General features: G+C 43.6%; 1 protein-coding gene across 1 annotated transcript in view; it reads left to right on the forward strand.

Moving 5' to 3' along the window:
• JARID2 (jumonji and AT-rich interaction domain containing 2) overlaps positions 1 to 15,050 on the forward strand; it is a 187,693-nt gene that overhangs the window by 619 nt on the left and 172,024 nt on the right. The gene's annotated exons all lie outside the window — the stretch shown is intronic.

Raw genomic sequence — 15,050 nt, forward strand, 5'->3', positions numbered from 1 at the left:
CTGGAGGAACTCGTGCCACCCTACAAGGAATCGTGTCGCAGAGATTCTGCCTGGCAACATCTCAACTCCCCCAAATGGTCAGGGGGCGGTGCCTGATGAGCCAGGAAGGTCTGTACACGGCATGTGCTGAGCAGACCGTGGCCCCTCACAGCTGTAGCCAGAGCAGAGCAACAGGTCCGGCCGGATGATCCGTGACGTCACTGCTGCCTGCCGAGCCTTCCGCAGCTGTAGGTGCCGCTCTGACGTCATGAGTTCTTTAAAAGGGGCAGAAGAGGACAGATGTGAGCAGGCACGTCATCTTAGGGGCTGGACCGCCTGCTGCAGCTGCTGTCCTCTGGGGGGGGGGGGGGGTGACATTACATCACAGGTAGGTGAGCCAGAGAGGAACGTACAGACCTCTTACAGAGAGAGGAACCAAGACCTTGTAGAGAAAAGAACCGAGACCCTGGCAGTCCTTATAGAGAAAGGAACCGAGACCCTGGCAGCCCATATAGAGAAAGGAACCGAGACCCTGGCAGCCCATATAGAGAAAGGAACCGAGACCCTGGCAGCCCATATAGAGAAAGGAACCGAGACCCTGGCAGCCCATATAGAGAAAGGAACCGAGACCCTGGCAGCCCATATAGAGAAAGGAACCGAGACCCTGGCAGCCCATATAGAGAAAGGAACCGAGACCCTGGCAGCCCATATAGAGAAAGGAACCGAGACCCTGGCAGCCCATATAGAGAAAGGAACCGAGACCCTGGCAGCCCATATAGAGAAAGGAACCGAGACCCTGGCAGCCCATATAGAGAAAGGAACCGAGACCCTGGCAGCCCATATAGAGAAAGGAACCGAGACCCTGGCAGCCCATATAGAGAAAGGAACCGAGACCCTGGCAGCCCATATAGAGAAAGGAACCGAGACCCTGGCAGCCCATATAGAGAAAGGAACCGAGACCCTGGCAGCCCATATAGAGAAAGGAACCGAGACCCTGGCAGCCCATATAGAGAAAGGAACCGAGACCCTGGCAGCCCATATAGAGAAAGGAACCGAGACCCTGGCAGCCCATATAGAGAAAGGAACCGAGACCCTGGCAGCCCATATAGAGAAAGGAACCGAGACCCTGGCAGCCCATATAGAGAAAGGAACCGAGACCCTGGCAGCCCATATAGAGAAAGGAACCGAGACCCTGGCAGCCCATATAGAGAAAGGAACCGAGACCCTGGCAGCCCATATAGAGAAAGGAACCGAGACCCTGGCAGCCCATATAGAGAAAGGAACCGAGACCCTGGCAGCCCATATAGAGAAAGGAACCGAGACCCTGGCAGCCCATATAGAGAAAGGAACCGAGACCCTGGCAGCCCATATAGAGAAAGGAACCGAGACCCTGGCAGCCCATATAGAGAAAGGAACCGAGACCCTGGCAGCCCATATAGAGAAAGGAACCGAGACCCTGGCAGCCCATATAGAGAAAGGAACCGAGACCCTGGCAGCCCATATAGAGAAAGGAACCGAGACCCTGGCAGCCCATATAGAGAAAGGAACCGAGACCCTGGCAGCCCATATAGAGAAAGGAACCGAGACCCTGGCAGCCCATATAGAGAAAGGAACCGAGACCCTGGCAGCCCATATAGAGAAGGGAACCGAGACCCTGGCAGCCCATATAGAGAAGGGAACCGAGACCCTGGCAGCCCATATAGAGAAGGGAACAGAGACCCTGGCAGCCCATATAGAGAAGGGAACCGAGACCCTGGCAGCCCATATAGAGAAGGGAACCGAGACCCTGGCAGCCCATATAGAGAAGGGAACCGAGACCCTGGCAGCCCATATAGAGAAGGGAACCGAGACCCTGGCAGCCCATATAGAGAAGGGAACCGAGACCCTGGCAGCCCAAATAGAGAAAGGAACCTAAACGCTGGTAACCCATATAGAGAAAGAAACAGACGCTGGCAGCCCATATAGAGAAAGGAACCGAGACCCTGGCAGCCCATATAGAGAAAGGAACCGAGACCCTGGCAGCCCATATAGAGAAAGGAACCGAGACCCTGGCAGCCCATATAGAGAAAGGAACCGAGACCCTGGCAGCCCATATAGAGAAAGGAACCGAGACCCTGGCAGCCCATATAGAGAAAGGAACCGAGACCCTGGCAGCCCATATAGAGAAAGGAACCGAGACCCTGGCAGCCCATATAGAGAAGGGAACCGAGACCCTGGCAGCCCATATAGAGAAGGGAACCGAGACCCTGGCAGCCCATATAGAGAAGGGAACCGAGACCCTGGCAGCCCATATAGAGAAGGGAACCGAGACCCTGGCAGCCCATATAGAGAAGGGAACCGAGACCCTGGCAGCCCATATAGAGAAGGGAACCGAGACCCTGGCAGCCCATATAGAGAAGGGAACCGAGACCCTGGCAGCCCATATAGAGAAGGGAACCGAGACCCTGGCAGCCCATATAGAGAAGGGAACCGAGACCCTGGCAGCCCATATAGAGAAGGGAACCGAGACCCTGGCAGCCCAAATAGAGAAAGGAACCTAAACGCTGGTAACCCATATAGAGAAAGAAACAGACGCTGGCAGCCCATATAGAGAAAGGAACCGAGACCCTGGCAGTCCATATAGAGAAAGGAACCGAGACCCTGGAAGTCTAATATAAATATATATATATATATATATATATATATATATATATATATATATATATTATGATGGCTGTTATTATTATTTATTGTTATAGCGCCATTTATTCCATGGCGCAAGGACAATCACAGCCACTACTAGGGCAACCACACGTCCCAGCTCATCCCCATTGTTAGTGCTAAAGGTCCCAACCATTGGGGAACCGTGTCCCACTTCTCCAAGGGATATCAAAAGTGGCCAGTGTTTGTTAGGACTGTTGGCCACACCTTCCAGGTTCCATTTTATGGAATCTGCCTGTCTGGTTTGGAGAAGACTGCCATTGTTTTACAAAGGGCTGTAGAAGCAAAACATGTACTATGATCACCAGAAATGACAGCTGGTATCCATTACATCTGGTTTTTCCATGGCACAGTCCTTCATACAATGCTTGTGATAAGTTTACACCATGCTCAGAAAATTCCGGTGTACGGGTGACTTTGTAAGCTGAAGGCCCTTCCTTTTCTCGTTGGATAGGTGTAGAAGATCCTACTATAAAGCCATCACAGTGGGGTATCGGAGAACGGCCAGATGTCTCCCTGTTGTTGGAGGCATCTCACCTAGTCTATCATATTTTACACTTATTCATGTTTGTTATGTTAATGGAAATACATAATGTGTATGTGACCGCACATATTTAGTAGTGCCCATTTCCCTGGAAAGGACTATAAATAAATATTTTAGGATAAGCCTTGTATTCACCGGCGCTATTTGAGGGACATCCAAGAGTTTCTAGGCTTTGTACTGGTAAGGTGCCAGGATCCTGGACTGAATTTACTCCAGAGCTGTGGTTTATTAACCGTTTTGGAATCGCGTGTGGTTACATTAGCCACACGTTCACCATGGTAAATATGTACTGTACACGCTCACATGGAGGAATTGCAGGCTGACTTTACCCAGCCACAGATATTCATGTACAACAGATTGCTAATAACCTGGCACCTACAAGCCAGGCTCTAGATTTTCTGGAATATTGGAAATCCCAGTATAAAAAGATCCTATCAATCAGATTTCAGAAGGGACCATGTGATTAAATTTAATGGTGGAAGGGAAGTCACTGCTCCCGCTAAATCTTTGTAGCTAGTGGATTTGGAAACCTTAATGTTTTCTTCTAAAACTGCAAATAACTCCCATAGCCAATTCTGGAAAATTGTCTGGTTAATTATAACATCCCTGGGGTCTAGGGCAGTGAAGTGTTAATGTCAGTGTCATTGGTAGCAAAGTGCATTAGTGCAAAGAAGGGGTTAATGTGGTATAGGACAGAAATAAGGGTAAATGTGTCATACCTGGTGTCCAGTGGGTTACTCGCCCCTCCAAGCTCCATGGTCACCCCTGTAGCAGGAAGCTCCTTCCTCAAGCAGATTGTGCTCATGGCACCCTCTCTCTCTTACAGGCATGGTCCCCCCACAGGATGCTGTCTATGCCTCCATTTTTCACATACTGCTCCATACTGGGTTTGCGGCCCTCGAGGAATGCAGTTTGACACCCCTGGTCTATATGGTCTGGCAGAGTTCATTATCCTCTGCCCGGGCATTTCTTTCACTATTGTGAATGTAGAGCTGGCTGGACATGATCAATTCTCTATTTGCCTCTACAGAAGATCTCTTGGCTATGCCACAAATGTCTGAGATGGGAGTAGCCCTTTCAGAGAAGAGCTTGAGCGTGTCTGCATTGTAGACTGGTGACTTTTTGAGCTGCAAGGTCTTAGAGCTTAAAATTAATACCGGTAGTTACTCTGCTGGGACAGCCAACTGTCCATTGATATTTTTGTCATGTGCATGAATGGAGTACAGCCGAATCGGCCAACTGAATGTTTCAATCATTCCCAATTGGCCTCAATGCACAAGCCTAACCACTTGTGGCAAGTATCAGTAGAACCCCTAACGACCATCATTTTACCCCATGTCCTGAATATTTGTCCTTTATTTGTATTGCTTGAGCCTGCATTCACTATACGAAGTGTGGATGGCGGAATTAATCGAACTGTATGTGTGTGGTGGTGGTGTTTATATCGGAAGGACTGTGGATGGCGGCATGAATTGTACTATTTGGCCAGATGTATCCTACTGTGGATAGTGGAAACTGCTGCTCTCATCAGAAGAACTTCCTAGAGAATGCTAGTTTTCCTTATGTGTGTTAACAGCTTCCCATTAATATCAATGGACTTTCCATTTATTTTAGTAAAAGTGTTAGGTACTTCACAATGAGAGGCAATGTTTGTAGTGGCCCCCAATTCCTGTTTATCGGTGGTGAGCCAGGTTTCCATGAGATATATAAACCAACAAGATGGAGATGTATTAACAAAAATAAATAAAACAAAAAGGGACTAGCACACAAAGGTTGAAACAAATCTTCTATCTAAATATTTCTTAATGTCAGTGATTGAATTCATTGTTAACATTTGCCGATACTGCAAGTAAACGTATGGTTAGATACTCCACGGAGCAATCCTAGCATTCTCTGCACACTGTGATTATTCTGCAATTCACCTTCCCTGGTGTTACCTGCCTCCTGCTTTCTAATGAATAAATTTTACCAATCCTTCCAACCTCCTCCTCCTCTGCTTTACTTCGGAGATCACATCCTAAACAGTTTCTCTATTCATCGGTGACTTATCACCTTGTTGCTCAGTTCTCCTCACAAAGGAATGTCTTTTCTGTCCCGATTTGTATTGTTTCTACTGTGGTATTTTACATTGTTTTGCTTTAGTGCAGGCTAGTCGTTTTCTTCAAGTGTGTTCATTTTGTGCAGAAAGAAAGCAGCATAGCAACCATCGTCTGTTAATTCTTCCAGCTGTTCCATTATTCATTTTGCTGCTACCATCCCCCTTTCACATGCTCTCCTAGGCCTCTCGCACTTGCACCTGTTTCATACCATGCCAGACGTCGTGCACTTTGGTGCAGTCGTTTCTTTGGAAACATCTGGATCTCGAATTCTTATTTGGGTCACCTATTTATTTTTTTTTTCCTTTTCTGTCTGTGGAAAGTGAATGCTGATGGGTCACTTTATAATAAATTTGTTGGGCTGCACGAGTCGCCTCTCAATTTTCTCATCATCTATGGAAGTGCAACACAACCGAAAATCGTAAATTTTGGGGTAAATGAGGCTTTGTACTTTAGTTTTTTGTTTTAGTCCAGATTCACTTACATATGTTTTGCTGCTGGTCTCCTGAACCAAAATCGGTAACCTCATAGGCTTCTATAAAATTGTCAAATTTATTCCAGGAGACCGGCGTTTGAAGCATGGACCAGTGTGTACGTGCAACGCGAAATACGGAGGTGTGAATGCGGCCTTAAGTCAACAGTCAAATCTCTGTATAGAGCCAATAATATACAGAGACTTGGTGAATGGTATAGCATAGGACTTCTTTTTAGATTTATTGTCTTTTTGGGGGTGTTAGGCTTCTGTTAGTGAGGTTGTCCAAAATCTTAATCAACTTGCTAAGCACAAGGATTCTTTTAAAATAACTAGCTGAGCCATACCGTCCAAACCCCTCTAGATCTAGCACTTAGGTGGTCTGTGCAGTGAAGCCATTGCGTTTTGTCATTCAGTCACCTGACAACTGAGGCCTGTGATTGGCGGCAGCAATCTGCTAACATGAATGGTCACTACAGCCAGTCACAGGTCTCAGTGGTTAGGTGACCTAACAATGGGACTTCACTGCTTCTGGTTCCGGAGTAGACTACTGGAGCTGTCTGCATCGGATCCACTGGAGTAAGATTGAGTGAGCATGGCTCAGTGTATTATTTTACAAGAATCTCGGAATTGGCAATTTTCATTAATGTGTTGGGCCATCGCTTTGACACACCAATTTCTAGTAAAAGTAATACTGTTTTGTTACTATAGACTGAGGAATACTTGTCCGTCCAGTTACGCCTGTTATTGGTCCAAGTGCATTTCAACAATTGCTCGTATCTCTAAAAATCACAAGGAAATGTCACGTGCAGTATCTGTTGTTGGGCAGTCCTACCCTAAAAAGTGTTTATCTACATCACTCCATTGAGACACATGTATGTATGTTGCAGAGGTCATGCATTGTAATGCCTAAAGCCATTAGTCTAGACGCGAACAAGAAGGTATGCTTCTAGAAAGAACAAAATGACAGTCATTAACATCTTGTAAGTCACTCCAAACTGGACATGAGAAGGGAAAGCACTGGACGTAGTGTTCACACTGAAATTGACGCAACTGGTTTACCACGGTCTTTGTAGTAAAGTTGGGTTATTCCTCAAAGCTTGGTTACCTGAGATTCCATGTTTCCAAACCCATTGGGATTGCGGTTTTGCTGCCTGAACCTTAATGGAGCCAGCAATCAGACCACAAATCTATTTTTAAAGGGGTTGGTTACTTTTATAGTAACAAATTGGTTGCGGGGGGAGGGGGGGGACATGATTTTGTGGCGCTTACTAATCTATAGGTATTACCGATTCTCCTGCGGCTTTCCTCTCACACTGTACATTTCTTCTATACACAAAATGGCTGCTGATGGAGGAACATGTGAACCAGACCTGTCCATCAGCCTCTGGCAGTTGAAAAACAATTCCCATGGAAAAGCTGTTTCTCAGTTAGCACTAACAGGTGCAAGAGGAGAACCTGTAATACTTGTATATCAGTAAAGTGCCACAAAATCATGTCCAAGACACATCTTTTAAAATTTAAAGAAAATTGCCAACTATTTCAACCTAAACCTCAACATGGCTGCTAGGAACCATGGGATTTTGGGAACGCTCTACATATTTGTCTATAGTTGAGCAATATCGGTGCATATTTATAAATATTGGCATTTCACAAATTTCTCAGAGAAAAGTGGGCTCAGTTTATTATGTGGTTCATGATTCTAAATAAATTTGGCTCTTTACAGACTGCCTGACTGTCGCAAAATCTATAAACTGTTATAGCTTTAAAGATGTTGTCCACTGCTTGGACAACCCCACTCTTGACCCCGATAAAATAAAAAGCAGCTGATCTCTGACTTCTACTTCATGTTCAACTTGTCCAAAGGCTGGGACAGTGACGCCAGTGCTGATTGGGGGCCGGGGTTACAACACCTCACAAGAGCCCCGAGGAGAGCGAGTGCCAACTCTGTGGGAACGGCGCTGGCACGGGAAGGTGACTATAAGTGTGTGTGTGTATACACACACACACACACACACACACACACACACACACACACACACACACACACATATATATATATATATATATATATATATATATATATATATATATATATATATATATATACATATAATGTGTTTGCGTGGGTTTCCTCCAGGTACTCAGGTTTCCTTCCACATTAAACTAGAAGAAGAGGGGACGGGAAGAAAAACATTAGACTTGAACAAAGAAGATCCAGGAAAACATACTCAGAAGGGAGGTAAGAACATTTCTAAAACAATCCACAGCGAGGAGATTGGAACAAAACAAATTCCTCTAAACTGCATGCTCGCAAACGCCAGAAGCCTGACAAACAAGATGGAAGAACTAGAAGCAGAAATATCTACAGGTAACTTTGACATAGTGGGAATAACCGAGACATGGTTAGATGAAAGCTATGACTGGGCAGTTAACTTACAGGGTTACAGTCTGTTTAGAAAGGATCGTAAAAATCGGAGAGGAGGAGGGGTTTGTCTCTATGTAAAGTCTTGTCTAAAGTCCACTTTAAGGGAGGATATTAGCGAAGGAAATGAGGATGTCGAGTCCTTATGGGTCGAAATTCATGGAGGGAAAAATGGTAACAAAATTCTCATTGGGGTCTGTTACAAACCCCCAAATATAACAGAAACCATGGAAAGTCTACTTCTAAAGCAGATAGCTGAAGCTGCAACCCATAATGAGGTCCTGGTTATGGGGGACTTTAACTACCCGGATATTAACTGGAAACAGAAACCTGTGAAACCCATAAAGGCAACAGGTTTCTGCTAATAACCAAGAAAAATTATCTTTCACAATTGGTGCAGAATCCAACCAGAGGAGCAGCACTTTTAGACCTAATACTATCTAATAGACCTGACAGAATAACAAATCTGCAGGTGGTCGGGCATCTAGGAAATAGCGACCACAATATTGTACAGTTTCACCTGTCTTTCACTAGGGGGACTTGTCAGGGAGTCACAAAAACACTGAACTTTAGGAAGGCAAAGTTTGACCAGCTTAGAGATGCCCTTAATCTGGTAGACTGGGACAATATCTTCAGAAATAAGAATACAGATAATAAATGGGAAATGTTTAAGAACATCCTAAATAGGCAGTGTAAGCGGTTTATACCTTGTGGGAATAAAAGGACTAGAAATAGGAAAAACCCAATGTGGCTAAACAAAGAAGTAAGACAGGCAATTAACAGTAAAAAGAAAGCATTTGCACTACTAAAGCAGGATGGCACCATTGAAGCTCTAAAAAACTATAGGGAGAAAAATACTTTATCTAAAAAACTAATTAAAGCTGCCAAAAAGGAAACAGAGAAGCACATTGCTAAGGAGAGTAAAACTAATCCCAAACTGTTCTTCAACTATATCAATAGTAAAAGAATAAAAACTGAAAATGTAGGCCCCTTAAAAAATAATGAGGAAAGAATGGTTGTAGATGACGAGGAAAAAGCTAACATATTAAACACCTTCTTCTCCACGGTATTCACGGTGGAAAATGAAATGCTAGGTGAAATCCCAAGAAACAATGAAAACCCTATATTAAGGGTCACCAATCTAACCCAAGAAGAGGTGCGAAACCGGCTAAATAAGATTAAAATAGATAAATCTCCGGGTCCGGATGGCATACACCCACGAGTACTAAGAGAACTAAGTAATGTAATAGATAAACCATTATTTCTTATTTTTAGGGACTCTATAGCGACAGGGTCTGTTCCGCAGGATTGGCGCATAGCAAATGTGGTGCCAATATTCAAAAAGGGCTCTAAAAGTGAACCTGGAAATTATAGGCCAGTAAGTCTAACCTCTATTGTTGGTAAAATATTTGAAGGGTTTCTGAGGGTTGTTATTCTGGATTATCTCAATGAGAATAACTGTTTAACTCCATATCAGCATGGGTTTATGAGAAATCGCTCCTGTCAAACCAATCTAATCAGTTTTTATGAAGAGGTAAGCTATAGGCTGGACCACGGTGAGTCATTGGACGTGGTATATCTCGATTTTTCCAAAGCGTTTGATACCGTGCCGCACAAGAGGTTGGTACACAAAATGAGAATGCTTGGTCTGGGGGAAATTGTGTGTAAATGGGTTAGTAACTGGCTTAGTGATAGAAAGCAGAGGGTGGTTATAAATGGTATAGTCTCTAACTGGGTCGCTGTGACCAGTGGGGTACCGCAGGGGTCAGTATTGGGAGCTGTTCTCTTCAACATATTCATTAATGATCTGGTAGAAGGTTTACACAGTAAAATATCGATATTTGCAGATGATACAAAACTATGTAAAGCAGTTAATACAAGAGAAGATAGTATTCTGCTACAGATGGATCTGGATAAGTTGGAAACTTGGGCTGAAAGGTGGCAGATGAGGTTTAACAATGATAAATGTAAGGTTATACACATGGGAAGAAGGAATCAATGTCACCATTACACACTGAATGGGAAACCACTGGGTAAATCTGACAGGGAGAAGGACTTGGGGATCCTAGTTAATGATAAACTTACCTGGAGCAGCCAGTGCCAGGCAGCAGCTGCCAAGGCAAACAGGATCATGGGGTGCATTAAAAGAGGTCTGGATACACATGATGAGAGCATTATACTGCCTCTGTACAAATCCCTAGTTAGACCGCACATGGAGTACTGTGTCCAGTTTTGGGCACCGGTGCTCAGGAAGGATATAATGGAACTAGAGAGAGTACAAAGGAGGGCAACAAAATTAATAAAGGGGATGGGAGAACTACAATACCCAGATAGATTAGCGAAATTAGGATTATTTAGTCTAGAAAAAAGACGACTGAGGGGCGATCTAATAACCATGTATAAGTATATAAGGGGACAATACAAATATCTCGCTGAGGATCTGTTTATACCAAGGAAGGTGACGGGCACAAGGGGGCATTCTTTGCGTCTGGAGGAGAGAAGGTTTTTCCACCAACATAGAAGAGGATTCTTTACTGTTAGGGCAGTGAGAATCTGGAATTGCTTGCCTGAGGAGGTGGTGATGGCGAACTCAGTCGAGGGGTTCAAGAGAGGCCTGGATGTCTTCCTGGAGCAGAACAATATTGTATCATACAATTAGGTTCTGTAGAAGGACGTAGATCTGGGGATTTATTATGATGGAATATAGGCTGAACTGGATGGACAAATGTCTTTTTTCGGCCTTACTAACTATGTTACTATGTTACTATGTTACATACTGATAGGGAATTTAGGTTGTGAGCCCCATCAGGGACAGAGATGATAATGTGTGCAAAACTGTGAAGCGCTGCGGAATATGTTAGCGCTAAATAAAAGATTATTAAAGAATATATATATATACACACACACACACACACACACACACACACACACACACACACACACACACACACACACACACACACACACGGTTTTCTTAGTAGTGGACAACCCCTTTAAGCCAAAATAAGTCATGACCTCGCATGAGGCCTAGTGACTTTGGTCATGGGGCCATAAACAAGGAAAATCAACCATCAGCACTCAGTTTGGAGGATGCACGCTCCAAAGTCCAAGGATCCAATCGGACCAAGAAATCACCAAAAAAGAAAAGAGAGCAGCATCCATGCCTGGTGAAAAAATATCCAAAAGAAACTTTATTCTGCCATAGAAAGTTACAACGTTTCGGCCAAGGTGACACTTGACAAAGGCCACCTTGGCCGAAACGTTGTAACTTTCTATGGCAGAATAAAGTTTCTTTTGGATATTTTTTCACCCGGCATGGATGCTGCTCTCTTTTCTTTTTTGGTCATGGGGCCATGAAGGTGACAGATGCCTAGAAGATACTGGGCTGAAGATGCCAGCCGTAAAAATGAAGTCCAGCTCTAACAGAGGAGCAGACGCACTGGGAACTGTAAGGCTGTGTTCACACGTTGCGTTTTTTTCGCGTTTTTTTCGCGGTTTTCCCGATAAAAACGCTATGAAACCACAAAAAAACCGCATACAATAAGCATCCCATCATTTAGAATGAATTCTGCATGGTTTGTGCACATGATGCGTTTTTTTCCGCGAAAAAAACGCATTGCGGCAAAAAACGCAGCATGTTCATTAATTTTCCGTTTTTTTTTGCGGATTTCCCACTCCAAAATGCATTGGGAAGTGTCCGGAAAAAACGCTGCAAAAACGCGTCAAAACCGTGGCAAAATCACGGCAAAAACGCACGCGGTTTTTTTGCGGATTTCTTGCAGAAAATGTCTGGAATTCTCAGGAATTTTCTGCAAGAAATCCTGAACGTGTGCACATAGCCTAAATCTGTTTTGCTCATCTCTAGAATCTATGCTTTTCTGTGGTCTTGGGTTTATTTTTTGTTTTCCTGTTACCATCCTTGTTTTAGTGGATGATCCTTCTGTTATTTGTCATAATGACTGCTTATAACCCCTGTCAAGATTGAAAACTTGTTTTGCTTTTATTTGGCAAAGTACTGGTAGCTTTCCCTTATAGCTACTATCGCACATAAATTAAAACCATCACATGCAGAACTGTCTCATGGCTGATGATATATATTTTTGTTTTGTTTGCGGTCAGAGCTATTAGTTTTTCTGCCGTTTCATTAGTCTATGGGCGATGGCTGGTCAAAGCTATATGATGAGCTCTGATACCCTTATAGCCAATGGGTGCTCGATACCAGTGTTAATCATTCATCACAGACTCCATGTAATAGTCATGTAAAGATTTATCATTCATGGTCCATTTAGAATGCAGAATAGTACCTGTAGACCCGGAATTTTATTCCGGTTTTAAACAGAACAAAGAAAATAAATATTCTTCATAGCAGACTTGAGAATTGAAATGTGCAAATGGACTATTCAACCTTTTCTGTCTCTTAAATCTTTTGGACAGGTGTTTAATATTCTTGATAATTGTTTTTGCCACTTTTTGTCTGCTTTTGGTGCTGGTTACTTCTAACTTTGTGTTTTCATTGTCATCTGTCGTAGAGAACCTGTTGGGTTTCAGACTTGGGTTGTGATAACTGCCTTTTGCATACATTTCTAATCATGCTAACATCTCTGTAAAAATTGTGCCCTCCTGAAATCTTGTGTTTAGTGTCAGCGGTTTTAGCTTCTGTGTGGTTTCACAAGTTTCTAAAATGCTCATTAGGGTCAACTTTTAAGGTCTTCTAAAGAAATGGCTACTAATGTAATGCAGGATATTTGAAGGGGGAGGGTGTGAGTCCTGTGGTTGACAATGATAGTCTTACGATATTGTGAAAAACCGTTCTCTGTAAGGGTCCAGCTGGGCTGCAAGCTTAATTCATTGCTCCATGGTGGGATCACCACAGCTGCTGGAAGGCCTTTAGAAATGTAAAAAAGCTGTCAGTGTTTGTTCATCAGCAACACATGTGAAGGGGCCAAGTTTAGGAACCTATGGTGGGGTGCTGTGCATAAACTAGAAACATAATTGAGGACATCATTTGTGGTCTTTATGGCTTCTTTGTCCCTTCTAGACCTTGGCCTGCTCTCTCGTCGTATAGAGCTAGAAAAAAAAATGGATATTAGAAATCTATTAGAAATGTAAGAATGGTATATATTTTTTTGTTTCATTTTTTTTTTTTGCTTTACCTGAAAGAAACCTCGAAGCCAGATGGGTTAATGTATACTGTCTTCTCCTGATGCAATGTGAAAATGTTAGATTAGCTCCCCATTTTTCATACGAAGCTATATATTCCCCATATTTGCCCTATTAGCTCCATTTTCTTATGCATCTGCAAAATTCTCCACTAGAAGCAATGCATCTGTGGGAGAACGAAATTGGCAGTTTACAGAAGTACAGTAACTCTATGCCAGTCCTGTTGTAACGCCATTCAAAAAAGACCATTTTGTTCATGACCCCTCATGTTATTAAAAAATTATAATCTCTATTACATAAGAGGTGAATAGTGATTGAGGATATAATTAACCCCGTGACATTGCAAATCATGAATTTCAATACATTATGGTATAAAAATAAGTAATGTCCTGTTTGGTTGGCTGTGTGATGTGTCATGGCTGTAGAAAAGCAGAATTAATGGAATTTCCTCATGCAACAGAAAAATCCAAGGTCCTCATGCAAATTAGGTGATGTTGCTACTTATGCTTCTCCCACACCCTATTAATCAGACTTTAGACTTAGTGATAAAATAGACAATGTTCTAAAACCTAAGGCCCCCCCCCCATACACGTTAAGCTAACATTGGCCAATAGCCTAATGTGTAAGGGTGTGGTGGGAGTTAAAGGGACTGTCTGCACACAGTGACTGTTCAAGTATAAGTGCTTGATAAGTGCACCTTCTCACCTACTTGTTGTCTGGCTCTAGAGCTGTCAATCAAAGCGGAGGGGTGGTAGACATAGATGGAAAACAAGTAGATGGGAAGGTACACTTAATGTTTGACCACGTCTAGGGTGCATCGAGCATCTGTACTGGGTCTGAAAAGTCATTCTGTGTTGACAGTCCCTATTAAGGATATGGCATGTCTGATTTTTGACTATCTTTATTGTTCTACCTGACATAACTCGCCACCAGAGATGGGGAGGAGACTTTCGACAAAAGTTTCAACAACCTCTTAATTTTATTAGTATTAACCAGCTATCTCATGGATATTTTAGCCCCCAGAAGGCTTGGACATTTTAGATTTCTGTATGCCCAGTCCTGAGCGGCTAGGTTTGGTTTAGTAGAAATATGGGGTTGTTTGAAAAATGCCATTCCTGTTTTAATATGAACCTATACTACATTTTGCAGTGTGCATACAAGTGCAACCCCCTACTTCATTCCTCCCCAAATGTTAGTGTCACAATACTTATTGCGACCCAACGGGTGGTCGGTCAGTGGACGGTGCAAAACACACAATGGGATGGTATTGAGGAGAGGAAGACCCTACAGATAGTGGTGACTCTACAGATAGGTGGTGACCATCCTCCATTTCCCTGAGCTCAAACATGAGCCTATGCCTGCACTCCCCTAACGCCCTAAGAGGGTCCTCTACCCCCATCCTCGCCACCATTGTCACAAATCTAAGTCCCTCGCTGTCACCTAATACTGCCCTGGCTGGAAAGGGGCACTAGCCTCCCAACTGCAGATAATACCACATAGGGGACAGTGGCAAACACCAAAGGGACAAGGTGAAAATACAGCACTTAGCTTTCAGACACCACTGCCAAGCTCCACACCGCAGATAGCATGGCTACAGGACTCCAAACACCAGAAGTGGCTGACACCAGAGAGCTGCTTCTGCTAGGCTGGTCTCCAAAGATAAACTCTATCCTC

Source organism: Ranitomeya imitator, chromosome 6, assembly GCF_032444005.1.
Source record: "Ranitomeya imitator isolate aRanImi1 chromosome 6, aRanImi1.pri, whole genome shotgun sequence".
NCBI lineage: Eukaryota > Metazoa > Chordata > Amphibia > Anura > Dendrobatidae > Ranitomeya > Ranitomeya imitator.